The sequence below is a fragment of the Jaculus jaculus genome, chromosome 11 (assembly GCF_020740685.1).
Source record: "Jaculus jaculus isolate mJacJac1 chromosome 11, mJacJac1.mat.Y.cur, whole genome shotgun sequence".
In the NCBI taxonomy this organism is placed as follows: Eukaryota; Metazoa; Chordata; class Mammalia; order Rodentia; family Dipodidae; genus Jaculus; species Jaculus jaculus.
In genome coordinates, this window is record NC_059112.1 from 38,331,881 (window position 1) to 38,344,861 (window position 12,981).

Here is a 12,981-nt window from a genome sequence, read left to right on the forward strand (position 1 = left end):
CTCATAGTGCCTGACACTACCTACACAAGACCATCATAAGAGGAAGGAAAGATCATGACATCAAAATAAAAGAGAGACTTATTGAGATGGGGAGGGGATATGATAGAGAATGGAATTTCAAAAGGGAAAAGGTGAGGAGGGAGGGTATTACCATGGGATGGATGGATGGATATATATATATATATATATATATATATATATATATATATATATATATATACACATACATACATACATACATACATATATATATATATATATATATATATATTTGGTTTTTCGAGGTAGGGTCTCACTCTGGTCCAGGCTGACCTGGAATTAACTCTGTAGTCTCAGGGTGGCCTTGAACTCACAGCAATCCTCCTACCTCTGCCTCCCGAGTGCTGGGATTAAAGGCGTGCGCCACCACGCCCAACTTTTATACCATAGGATATTTTTTATAACCATGGAAAATGTTTTTAAAAAATGAGAAAATTAAAAAAATTTTTTTTAATTAAAAAAAAAACCATGGGGACTTTTAAAGGGACTGAATGCACTGCACTTTCCATCATGGATGGTTATCAGTTTATGAGGGCCAGGGACAGAATGTGATGGTGTCCCCCATAAACTTAGGTGTTCAGAATGCTAGGTTACCAGATGATGTAGATTTGGGAATTAATACCTCCTGGATGCAGTGTATTGTTGGGGGCAGGCTTATGGGTATTATAGCCAATGTCTCCTTACCAGTGTGTGGCACTCTCTCCTGTTGCTACTGTCCATCTTATGTTGGCCTGGGGTTGATGTCCACCCTCTGCTCAGGCCATCATTTTCCCTTGCCATCATGGAGCTTCCCCTCAAGTCTATAAGCCAAAATAAACCCTTTTTTTCCCAAAAGCTGCTCTTGGTCAGGTGATTTCTGCCAGCAATGTGAAACTGACTGTAACACGCCTTACTTGCTAAGACCAAAACCACTAATTTTAGAGTCATGCAGCTGAGTAATGTATTACTAGTCTCCGCTAGCCTTGCTGTAGTGGTGACAAGGGCTGCCTAGTCTATTTGTCAACTACTTGATACTGTGACAAAAGTTCCTGACAAAACTCAGTTTAGGGGAGGGAGGGTTTGTTTGCATTTACAGTTCCAGGTTACATCATGGTGGGCAGGGCATGGGAGCCTGAGACAGCTGATCGGTCAAACCAGTGAGGAAGCAGACAGATGAGCACTGCTGCTCAGCCAGCTCCCCTTTTTATATTGTCCAGGACTCCTGCCCATAGGATGGTACCCACAGTTAGGATGGGTCTTCCCACCTCAATTAACCTAATCAAGGTAACCCATCATAGGTGATTCTAAGTCCTGACAAGTCAGCTACCAATATAAACCATCATGCCTAGGTTACTTTCCAGGAATTAAAGGTTGGTTGGGTTGAAACCACGACTATCTGCTCTTGCACAAGACAAGTGACCTCTCTCACATCAGGGGACCAAAACCTTAACCCCCAGACCATGCTGATACTGCCTCTTTCTGAGCATACACCCATGAAACCCATGAAAATTATATATAGGCAGACACTGCCTACTTCCCTCTAATTACCTCCCCATACCTTAGATCACCCTGTTTGTTTATCCCAAACCCTCTCTTCTGGGAGATGGACTGAGACTTCCTTCCTGTGTCCATGACTGGTTGCCTGGGGAATGCACTATGAAAGCTCTTCATACCAGTGACAGGCATACTGTTCAGCAAGCCAATGGACCCACTTCAGTAACATTCACAGGCTGGCAGTGAGGAAGACAAGGATAAAGCCTCTAGAAGGGGCAGACTTCACTTTCCATGGTATGGTTCACTTGGCATTATTACTGTGTTATAAACTTAAATTATGCAAATTGCAAAGCTGTTGCTACAGAATTAATTTGTGAGTCAAATTGTGTCATTAAAAGTGGAATAAGGGAGCCGGGCATGGTGGCGCACGCCTTTAATCCCAGCACTTGGGAGGCAGAGGTAGGAGGATTGCCATGAGTTCAAGGCCACCCTGAGATGACAGAGTTAATTCCAGGTCAGCCTGGACCAGAGTGAGACCCTACCTCGAAAAAGCAAAAAAGAAAAAAAAAAGTGGAATAAGGGGTCTGGAGAGATGTCTTAGCAGTTAAGGTGCTTGCCTGCAAAGCCAAAGGACCCACATAAGCCAGATGCACAAAGGGGTGCATGTATCTGGAGGCCTTGGCATGCCCATCCCCCCCCCACCTGTTTCTGTATCTCTCGATCAAATCAAATAAAAATATTTTCAAAATGTAATATTTGATAAATTACCCTTAAAAGTCTTTTAAAAAATGGAATAAGGATCTGCAGATATTGCTCATGGATAAAGTGCCTGTCGTGCAAGTGTGGGTACTGAGTTCTGACTCCTAGCACCCAGGTGTTGTGGAAGATGTCTATAGACACTTGCTGAACAGCTAGCCTGGCAAAGGCAGTGGCCAGTGAGAGACCCTACCATAAAGAAATTGCAAGGCAAGGTAAGGCAACAGATTATGTCCTCTCATCTCTAAATGTGCACCCTGATATAAGCGCTTAACAAGCCCCCTACATATCTCCCTACATAATACATATCAAGGTACACACAAAACTAGAATTGTTTTTCTTTAAGAATGTGCTCCATGAATGGAATTTCAAAGGGGAAAAGGGGGGGAAGGAGGGTATTACCATGGGATTTTTTTTTATAATCATGGAAAATGTTTTAAAAAATTGAGAAAAAAAAAATAAAAAGAATGAGCTTAATTCTGTTTCTTCTCTCAACAACTTGTGTGTAGGCCTGTTCCCTAAGGACACATTAAGTCTCTGCTAGAGCCACTATTCCAGACCTCTTCTGTCATGCTTGCCTTCCATCATAAGCAATTCATTGACATATGTCCATAGCTGTACTTCTCTATCTCAAGTCCCTAATTCCATAAGGTTTGATGAAACTCTCATTAGCACTTTAGCTAATGAGACCCATGGTCTTCTAAAGTGACTTTGTATAGCATGGTAGCAACAGAGAGAAGAACAGACACTTTGACAGTTGGCAATGATCACAACTTGTATACAGGGTTGCCCTACTACTTCTCATCACAAAAACTGAAGACCATGAGCTCTGCACATAAGCACAGGCTACATTTTAGAGCATACACCACTTGTATTCCTTGCTGGCCCACTGCAAAATACTGTTTTCCCTCTAGCAGTGATAATTGCCCATTAAATTATATGAAACCATTTTTATATCAGGAGGGTGAAATCACTTCTTAACCAATAAAGTATTCATCAAAAATCAAAACTAGGGACTGGAGAGATGGCTTAGCAGTTAAGCGCTTGCCTGTGTAGCCTAAGGACTCTGGTTAGTAGCTTGATTCCCCAGGACCCACAAGGTGGCGCATGCATCTGGAGTTTGTTTGCAGTGAGTGGAGGCTCTGGTCTGTCTGTCTGTCTGTCTGTCTGTCTCTCCCTCTCCCCCCCCCCACCGCCTCTTTCTCTCTGTCTGTTGTTCTCAAATAAATAAAATTAAACCGAAAAAATTTAAATAGAAACAAATGAATAATAAAGGTCAAATAGTATACTAATTCAACCAGGAAATATGAAAAATGCTGTAAGGGTAAATAAATCCTGATTGTACTAACAGCTCTAGGGGTTAGTCAAATTCAGGCTCTAATCATAAATAACCTAACAATAAAGAAAATGCCAACCTGTTCCTATTAGCTAGACGTACACAATGGACATTTTAGGCTATACATTTTAAGCTGACCAATTTATATTACTCACATTAGAAGTTGATGAAGTGCACACAATGTTAAAATATCAAATTTTCAAATATAAGATTAATTACTGGGTACTTGCTAAATGACTGAACTGTAACTGCACGTTATCATTAAAAGGCCCCAGGTTCAGTTCCCCAGGACCCATGTAAGTCAGAGGCACAAGGTGTACATGTGTCTGGAGTTCATTTGTAGTGGCTACAGGCCCTGGCATACCATTCTCTGTCTGTTTCTCTTGTATCTCTCTCTGCTTGCAAATAAATAAATAAAATTTACACTTTAAAAAAAACATAAGAACAGAACTGGAAAGATGGCTCTGCAGTAAAGATGTTTGCCTGTGATGCCTAAGGACCCAGGTTCTATTTCCCAATGCCAACATAAGCCAACTGCACATGGTGGCACATGCACCTGCGGTGTTTGCAGTAGCTAGAGACCCCGGTGTCCCTATTCTTGCTCTCTCTGTCTTCCTCCCTATCTGCTTATTTTTCTCTCTCTCTCTCAAATGAATTCATAACAGGGCTGGAGAGGTTGTTTAGTGGTTAAGGCACTTGCCTGCAAAGCCAAAGGACACAGGCTCGATTCCCCAGGACCCATGTAAGCCAGATGCACAAGGTGGTAGATGCACATGGATTTCTATGCAGTGGCCAGAGGCCCTGAAGCGCCCTCACTCGCTCACTCGTTCGCTCTCTCTCTTCAAATAAATAATCTTTAAAAATAAATATAAAAAATTTTAAAAAGAAAACGAAAAAACTTTACCAATTTACAATGGGGAGTAAAGAACTACTTAACCAAGTCAAAAAGGCTATAATGAACTATTAAAAAAACTTTTTTGCATGAATTCTCCAACCTGTAGAATCCAGTTACAGAAGCACAAAATGGATAACAAATTCACTGGTGTCTTGGTTTGGTTCTGGCATCTCTCAAGAATTAATCGCGTTACTGTGACCACTACACTCAGGAAGCCCTTGCTCACTCTCAATACAAACCAGGCACAGGGCCTCAGGAGGTGACATGCGGTGGGTGGGTTTATTCGGCCTCCTCTATTTGCACATTTAGTGTAAGAATACAGCCTGTACTAATAAGTACTAGGAGGCCAACAAGCTCTTTACTACGAAACAGAACTAGTTCTTGTCCTTTGCTCAGCTCTTGTAAATTTGGACCATCTCCTAGGACATAAGATTTATGTTATTTTCCTAGCATCCTCCTATCTGACTCTTGTTGGTCTGCTCACTTCTCATCTGACCTGCCTGATTCTGTGACTCAAAAGTTGACCTGATTCATTCTTCTTCTTCTACAGGCAAAATGCAAACAAATTCTTTCGTTTGTTCAAGTTGCAAGTAGTGAGGGGAGGGAGGAAAGGGGAACTGTGGAGTACAAAGAGGGGACATGGAACAAAGGAGAGAGAACACTGGAGCCAAGAGAGGAGTAACAAAAGACAGAGGAGAAAAGTCACAGCCACCAAAGAGAAACAGGAATAATGGGGAAATGTAGTGGCCATAAAAGGGCAATTGTCCACCACCTAGCAAACCAAATCTGGTCAACCCCACATCTGGCAATGTTTTACTTGTAATATAGAACTTTCTTCTGTAGGATATGAGCATAGATCACAATCATTCTTTCCTTCTACATAATCTCCCACCTAGATATCTACCCACTGTGAGAAAATCTATTGAATTGGCTGGGCATGTGGCACATGCCTTTAATTCTAGCACTCAGGAGGCAGAGGTAGGAGGATTGTCGTGAGTTTGAGGCCACCCTGAGACTACATAGGTGAATTCCAGGTCAGCCTGAGCTTGAGCAAGACCCTACCTCAGAAAAACAAAACCAAAAATAAATAAATAAATAAATAAATAAATAAATAAATAAGGAAAAGAAAAAGAAAGAAAATCTATTGAATTGTTAAGGAAACAACTACAAGTTTTGCTCCCCTCAAGTCTAAGTTTTCCTACCAAAATAAATAATAACACTTCAATGCTCTCAGTTATTCTTGAACTTCAGTCTCCATATCTGTGGAGAGTCATTGTTTCAAAATAAAAACTTGTCTTTGTATGTCTAGTAATTATAAATCAAAATCTGGGTAAGTAAGAGTATGGTCTATTATCCCACAACAGGACAGATCTATGCCTTAAATAAACAATGTCTTGATCACCTGCCACAGCTAAAAGGTAAGAACTGGCTGCGGTCACAGGACATCAGATTACCATGCTGGAACCTTAACAGAAACTATCTCCCTGCTGGCTAGCCACCCACAGTGCTGGAGAGCCCTTTGGGAGAAGCTGGAGGACAACAGTCACCACTAGCATGAATAAGCAGGGGACCCTGCTGACTACAAAATCAACTAGCCGAACAAGAAGCACACACTGTGCAAGAGTAGCACACATCCTCTGCAGGTAATCAACTGTTCTCTAATTGGACATGAGGCCTGCTCAGTGCTAGAGAACTCATATCTGGTACTGCAAAGTCAGAGTCCCAGGAAATTCACACATCAGAGAAGACTCCTCTGCTCTCTGGAGAAGAGTGGGCTACACACCAAAAAGAAATCTCTCAAACCCCCTTTAATCCAAGCTGCTCTCACTCTTGGTTAAAGAATCTGTTTCATTTTATAGATGGCAAAGAAAATGAGAGAGAACCCTCTGTAAGTCTTGCCACATCTGCCAGGGCTTAGGGAGAAACTAGAGAGGAAGAGGCAACATGAATACCGCTGCTCTTGCTGCTAGCTTGACAGCCACCTCCAGAGTAACGGTGACAGAAATGGTGATCAATTTAAAACCATTAAAGCCGAAATTCATAGGCCACAGAGAACTCAACAGTAAATCAGACTGCCAACAGACCTGCCATAGCTCAGGAAACATTGCGTTTGTGGGGAGGGGGTTAACAGAAAGACTGTAAAAGCTACCACAGAGTGGGGAGGGATACCATGAGACATCATGTACGTCCCCACTGCTGCCCCACAGCCCCACAGTGAATACCATAACCCCAGCCTTGAATGTTTCACCCAGAGATTAGTCTTTTAAAAAGTTTCAACAGAAAGGAAGGAGTCCTAATACAGCGACATTAAGTACACATTTTATTAGTTTACTCAGTGGCTTCCATCAACATATCTGTGTATTTTAATCATCAACATGTTTGTATATTTTAATTCTTTTCACCACCACTGTTATGACAGACAAAACACAAAAGCCCTCAAAGTAAGTTTTTTCAAAGAGTTCTACCCTACCTTCCCACTTCAACAGTTCTGCCCACGGCTCCTTACAGCAATCACTGGTAGAAGAAAGGAAGCAGCTGTGTGCTTGCTGACCACGATTTTCCAATACTGCCTGACAGTCGTGACTTCTAAAGATGTATACTAGTGTGAGAGTTAAAGCAAGACCCAGACACCTGTGAAGGTCTCTTAAGGTTGCATGATCTTTCTTTGAAGTGCCACCTCAATGAGTAAACAGTCTCCCAGTACTACTGGCCATTGGCTATGTGTGAGACTTGACTATGAAACCTTGTTCCTCATCCAGGCACTGTGAACGAAGAACACACACCCTTTCCTGTTCATCTCCATACTTTCCTCATAATGTCCGAGTTCCACAGTACAAGAGTGACTTCACTGGGTTTTTCAAATGGCTCTATTTTCTGGTGCCCTTCACAGGTCCTGACACAGATACGCTTCTCTTTCAACCACGTTCCTACTTGAGAGGAGCTGTGAAGCCCTCTTTCACGAGCGCTCACAGTCACCAGCTAGCACTCTGTTCCAGTACAAATTCACGAGGACAGGCCCCCATGGCAGCACTGTCATCGCGTTCTCAAAACAATGTTAACGTTTCGTAACCTTCAAACTCTAAAATAACTTCTTAACTTAAAAACATTCTTGCAGTATCTAATTTTCATTTTTGGGGATAATTCTGACTTGTTTTGATAACTGAACATGTGCTGAAACCGTATCCAGTAAGGAATGCATTAACTTATTAAGATGTGCTTTCTTCTAATACTAGAAATGGAGTAGCAGCTGATCGCAGTTGAGAGCTGACTAAACCAGACTCTGCTGGAAGGGGAAAATACACCAAAAAGGGGGGGGGGGGCACATGACTATGGCTTATTTATTTATTTGGTTTTTCAAGGTAGGGTCTCACTCTGGCCCAGGCTGACCTAGAATTCACTGTGTAGTCGCAGGGTGGCCTCAAACTCTCGGTGATCCTCCTACCTCTGCCTCCCAAGTGCTGGGATTAAAGGTGTGCGCCACCACGCCCGGTGCTATGGTACACTTTTAAGAACCAAAGAAAAGGACAGAGCTCTGAGGAAGCAAATGCTACAAAGAGACAACATGAAAGTTCACAACTCCCAACAAGGTAGCCTGCGTGAGGTCAAACGTGGTGAAGATGAAAGTGGGTAAATGATGCAGGAATAAAGCATCGACCCTCTTAATAAGCCAAGCAATGCCACTGAGGAGAAGGAAGAAAGGTGTCACCTGGAGAACACAGGCGTAGAGGGGGTTAGAGGGGGTGAAGGGACTCTAGAGATGCAAAGAATTAGCATGAAGGGATTCAGGGCTTCCAACCCCAAACCCATGGGCTCTCATCCATTATCTCCCCACCACAATGTATGCCTGAACAGTTCTATACAAAAACAAGGATTCCCAGGGTAGTTAACTCACTTTTAACAAACACTATTATTGCTACAATTTCAAAATGTGATTTCTAAGGAGTATTATCATATGCAATTCAGAGAAAGAACTATGTACTTTTTTTTTTTTTTTTCTGAGATAGGGTCTTGCTCTAGCCCAGGCTGACCTGGAACTTACTCAGAAATCTCAGGGTGGCCCTGAACTCACAATGATCCTCCTACCTCTGCCTCCCAAGTGCTGGAATTAAAGAAGTGTGCCACCAAGCCCAGCAGAACTAAGTCTTTTAGTTTAATTTCTAAGAATTTGTAAAGAATGAAGAATTATACTAATTATCTCTTGCTTTCCTCTTCTACAAAAGAATCCTTTCATTCTTTCCAACTCCCAAGTGTAGAAGATTAATGTACAAATTCCATTGCTATGAAACAATTTACCAGAAATCCTTTTTGTTTTTATGAGAGTGTGCGCGACAGCAGAGAGACAGAATTGGCATGCAGGGCCTCCAGCCACTGAAATACAACTCCAGACACATGCACCACCTTGTGCACATGTGAGACCTTGTGCACACGCCAACCTTATGTGTCTGGCTCGTGGGGTCTGGTGAGACAAACCTGGGTCCTTAGGCTTTACAGGCAAATGCCTTAACTATTTTCTAAGGAGTAAAAAACTGTATTTTAGGCATAACCCTAAACCATTTGTACACTGACACTGCCTTATCTTTAAGTCTTATTTGTTTAAAAAATATTCACTAAAAACTGTGGCTGGGTAGGGAGACAACAAGTGTCCCAGCCTCACAAGCATGAGGCCCCAAGTTTAACTTCCAGTACCAAGGGAGCAGCACATACCTGCAAGCCCATAGCTGGGGAAGTGGAGTCCCTGGCTAGTCAAACAAGCCAACTGGTAAGCTCCAGGCCAACAAGAAACTTTGTCTCAAAGAGAAGGGGCAACATTCCTGAGGGACCTAAGTTTGTCCTCTACCCCCACCCCAAACACACATGTACACCCACAGGAAAGGAAGGAAGAAAGACGGGGGAGGGAAGGGGAAAGAAAGAAGGAAGGAAAGAAGGAAGGAAGGAAGAAAGGAAGGAAGGAAGGAAAGAAAGAAAGAAAGAAAGAAGACTGAATGAATAAAGGAATTGTGATCAAGATATGTTGTATATATGTAAGTACAATGATTGTGATGGGGAGGTAATATGAAGGAGAATGGAATTTCAAAGGGGAAAGTGGGGGGGGGGATTACCATGGGATATTTTTTTATAATCATGGAAATTGCTAATAAAAATTTAAAAGAGAAAAAAAAAGATATGTTGTCTATATTTATGGAAGCTGTCAACAAAAGGTTTTAAAAAAAAGAAAATACTGCTGGGCGTGGTGGCACACACCTTCAATCCCAGCACTTGGGAGGCAGAGGTAGGAGGATCACCATGACTCTGAGGCCACCCTGAGACTACATAGTGAATTCCAGGACAACCTGAGCTAAAATGAGACCCTACCTCGAAAAGCCAAAATGAATAAATAAATAAATAAATAAATAAATAAATAAACACTGTGATCATCCTCAACAGACCTAAGCAGCAAATGTATCTGCCATTATGAGGACACAGCATGAATACTAAACCCAAGAAACATGTTTAAATGCTATCGAATACTTATACTCTAACATTTAAACATTTGAAGACCTTAAAAAATGTTAACACTGCAGTTGTTTTTTCAAGGTAGGGTCTTGCTCTAGCCCAGGCTGACCTGGAATTCACTATGTAGTCCCAAGGTGGCCTTGAACTCATGACAATCCTTCTACTTCTGCCTCCCAAGTGCTGGGATTAAAGGCATGTGTCACCACGTCCGACAACACTGTAATTTTTTAACACTGAACTCTCTACCTTCTGAATTGTTAAATGAACAGTTCTTAACATATTACAACAAAAACAATAAACCATGAATTTTGTTTGGAATTTGTTTTACTACATGGGCTACTTACATCAATGCAAATCCAGAGGAAATTACAAGAGTAAATGTCTTATATGATGAACCTTCAAATATTTATCAGAGAACACAAAACACAGAGACAAATCTAAGTTATCTAAAGGCTCTGGAAGCTAAGGTCAGTATGTATCAGTATAGAATTAAAGGACTGACTTTCATATAGCTTCCCAAATGGTCATTAGTAGAACTTAGGTCTCCACAATCCAATACTTACACAAACTCTTGAAAAGAAGTTTGAAAAAAAATGAAAAGAAGTTTGACAAAATATGCTGGGGAGATGGCTCAGCAGGTAAGAAGTCCTGAGTTAAATTTCCCAACACCCACATAAAAAAGTCAGGTGTGACCCCCACATGCCTATAATTCCAGTCCTGAGGGGAGCAAAATTCATTCCAGCAGGGTGAGATTACCAAAGAAAAATCCTCAGTCTCTAGTGGACACCTTTCACTGATGAAAAAGAACTCAAGGAATGAAAAACGCCCAAGTAATGATAGTTTGCTTTGCTCAAGTTAAACAATAGAAGTGAGCCCAGTGTGGTAGTGCATGCTTTTAATCCCAGCACTTGGGAGGAACAAGTAGGAAGATCAGTGTGAATTCAAAGCCCTACCTGGAAAAACTAAATAAATATACAATTGAATATAAAAACAAAAGGAGAAATGCAAGACTCTGGGTAGGAAAACATAAAATTGAACCCAATTGTCCTAATGACATTTACTAATCACTGTCATAAACAGTATATCACTGCTTCCTATAGCTCAATAAATAAAAGCAAAGCCAAAAAAAAAAAAAAAAAAAAGACTTGGACTAGGGTGTTTCTATTCAATCTGTCTATACACTAAACAGAAAATTCTCTTTCCAAAGCACTTTCCTTCATTTTTTTGTTTGTTTGTTTTTGTTTCATTTTTTGTTTTGTTTTGGAGGTAGGGTGTCACTCTAGCCCAGGCTGACCTGGAATTCACTATGCAGTCTCCGGGTGGCCTCGAACTCATGCTGTTCCTCCTACCTCTGCCTCCCCAATGCTGGGATTAAAGACTGTGCCACCATGCCTGGCCTCTTTCCTTCATTTCTTAAAAGATAAAGGACTCTAAGTCTGATACAAGATTAACCACCCAATATTCTTCCTGAACTAGTCAGATCCACTACTCTATGAAAACAGTACAAAAATTAGATTTCCAAGAATTCAAATAATGACATAGTTTTTACTTCACTCAAGTAAATGTTTTTGAACATAAAAACCTGAAGGACGGCTGGAGAGATGGCTTGTCAGTTAAGGTACATGGCTGAGAAACCTACCCAGGTTCAATTACCCAGTTCCTACATAAACCAGATGCACAAAGTGGCACATGTGTCTGGAGTTTATTTGCAGTGGCTAGAGGTCCTGGAGCACCCATCCTCTCCCTTTCTGCCTCTGCCTCCTTCTCTCTCTTACTATCTATATGCCTCTTTCTCTCTTTCTACCTTTCTCTCCCTCAAATAAAATGAAAATATTAAAAAAAAAAAAAAAGGCTTGGGCTGGCTTAGTGATTAAGGCACTTGCCAGTAAAGCCTAAGGACCCAGGTTCAAAGTGGCACGTGTGTCTGCAGTTTGTTCGCAGTGGCTAGAAGGCCCTGACGTGCCCATTCATTCCCCCTGCCTCCCCCACCACCTCTCAAATAAATTAAAACATTTTTTTTAAAAAAAGCTTAATTAAGGGCTGGAGGGATGGCTTAGCAGTTCAGGTGTTTGCCCCAAAGCCAAAGGACACAGGTTCAATTCCTCAGGACCCACATTAGCCAGATGCACAAGGGGGAGTCTCTGGAGTTCATTTGCAGTTGTTTGAGACCCTGACGTGCCCATTCTCTATCTCTCTCCCTCTTTCTCTGATTGATTAATTAATTAATTTATTTATTTATTTTTGAAAAAGCTGAAAGATATTTGGTGGCTAAGTATATAAGCATAAAGCCTAGATTCCCCACAGCTGATGGCCAAATACATGAATATCTACATATATACATGAATGAAGTTATTATAATGATTTTCTTTTAAGTCACTAGTTTTGTTTTTGAGGTAGGGTCTCACTCCAGCCCAGGCTGACCAGGAATTCACTATGTAAGTCTCAGGCTGGCCTCAAACTCACGGCATTCCTCCTACTTCTGTCTCCCAAGTACTGGATTTAAAGGTGTGTGCCACCACACTCAGCTTTAAAAAAAAAAAAAAATCGCTATTTTTCTATAAATAAAATTTCTTCAAAAAGGCCAACACTGTACTATAAATAGTCAAAAATAGCCGGGTGTGGTGGCACATGCCTTTAATCCCAAGCACTCAGGAGGCAGAGGTAGGAGGACTGCAGGAGAGTCCGAGGCCAATCTGAGACTACACAGTGAATTCCAGGTCAGTCTGAGCTAGAGCAAGAGCCTACATGAAAAAAATAAAAATAAAAATAATTTTAAAAAATCAAAAATAAAATGTTTTGTTTGGTCAAATTAACATCCCAAATGAAAAACATTATCCAATTGCTTCCTATTCAAGCTAATATGAAATGACAGCATTGTAGAGAACCAGTCTATGATTAACTAATACATAACCACTCTCTAAACTATTCAACAAAAGAAAGTATAAACCATTACAATTAAACCCCAAAGAAAACATATACCCTCGTTTCT

At 41.2% G+C, this 12,981-nt stretch overlaps 1 protein-coding gene and 1 non-coding gene across 4 annotated transcripts in view; both read right to left on the reverse strand.

Moving 5' to 3' along the window:
- The window catches only part of Rbpj (recombination signal binding protein for immunoglobulin kappa J region), a 117,749-nt gene that overhangs the window by 65,171 nt on the left and 39,597 nt on the right, over positions 1 to 12,981 (reverse strand). The window lies entirely within an intron of this gene.
- Positions 4,716 to 4,847, reverse strand: LOC123453456. Its single transcript, XR_006632837.1, has one exon. It is a non-coding gene; the product is annotated as a small nucleolar RNA SNORA51 (small nucleolar RNA).